This window comes from Nannospalax galili, unplaced genomic scaffold (assembly GCF_000622305.1).
Source record: "Nannospalax galili isolate Female #2095 unplaced genomic scaffold, S.galili_v1.0 scaffold26240, whole genome shotgun sequence".
NCBI classification, from domain to species: domain Eukaryota; kingdom Metazoa; phylum Chordata; class Mammalia; order Rodentia; family Spalacidae; genus Nannospalax; species Nannospalax galili.
In genome coordinates this window covers 1-1,117 of record NW_008346625.1, presented here as the reverse complement: position 1 = coordinate 1,117, position 1,117 = coordinate 1, and the positions used below count along the sequence as shown (strand labels likewise).

General features: G+C 42.7%; 1 pseudogene; it reads right to left on the bottom strand.

The window, feature by feature from the left end:
* Positions 1 to 69: 69 nt before the first annotated feature.
* LOC103742093 lies at positions 70 to 1,108 on the bottom strand (annotated as a pseudogene).
* Between the last annotated feature and the right edge of the window lie 9 nt (positions 1,109 to 1,117).

Sequence of the window (1,117 nt, the reverse complement as noted above, 5' to 3'; positions counted from 1 at the left end):
TCAATGACACCTTTATTTTTTTATTCATATAACAAATGAAGCTAATATTTCAGAACATGAAACTTAAAATTGTTTCAATTCTCGCTTTATTGCAAGACAGTATAATTATAAATTTAAACTGTAACTTGGTGATTTTAGTCAGGCACCAAGTCCAAATTACAGAGTAAGGATCAGAAATATCTGACTGGCCAAGAGATTTAATTCACTAGATGAAACTTGAAGATGTCTTAGGAAAGGTACACTAATTTCAATAGACAGCAATACAGAAAAACTGTCTCGCAGACGAATTTCCATTAGTTAACTGTTTCTGGATGTCTCAATTGCGACAGATACACCTACATCACAGGCTGTGCTTGAGCCTTCTTTGTGAGCAGCTTCAGATCTTGGATGCACTTGGTAATTGTCTCTTTTTCCTGCTGTGCAGAGATGCTCTGTACCACCTGCTTTTCCACCCAGTCTATCATGTGTTCTTGCTCCTTTCGACGTATCATATCCTGCATGGAAATATGATAGTCCAGGCGATTCTTCACCTCCTTATATACTCTATGTAGCCGCTCCCGGTAAGTGACCTCCAAGGCCATGGCAATGTTATTCCTCTGAACGTCAAAAATGTAGTGGTGCTTCTGAACCAGTGCCTGCTGCGTCTTCTCTCCATCACTTGCATCCTGGATTTGTTTGATGCTCGCCTGCTTTACTTCTTCTAGCTGAGCAATTTTTTGCTCATTCAGCTTATCGATAAATTCTCCAATAGAAGCACCATATTTTTTAATGACATAAACCATTAATCCTACTACTGCTATGGTGGAGATGGTCTCTGGGGTGATCACATATATTTCTTTGGATAGACAATACAAACTAAGCCCAGTTCCAAGCATGTAGGGTCCTGTCACACCAGTTTTAGGATAAAGGTACTGGAAGAATTCTTCAGGGATCAGCCCAAGACGTACTTTTCCTCCATATTCAGGAAGAGGTGGTACAGGAGTGGGACATGGCTGCCCTGTGTGAAAGGCCCTTGTTGCCTGTAATACCCTGGACCCCAGGACGGCTGTGTTCTTCAGGCACGGGGCCGCTGTGGCCGCGGCAGCAAACACCACTCGGGATAGCATGGTCAGCGCAG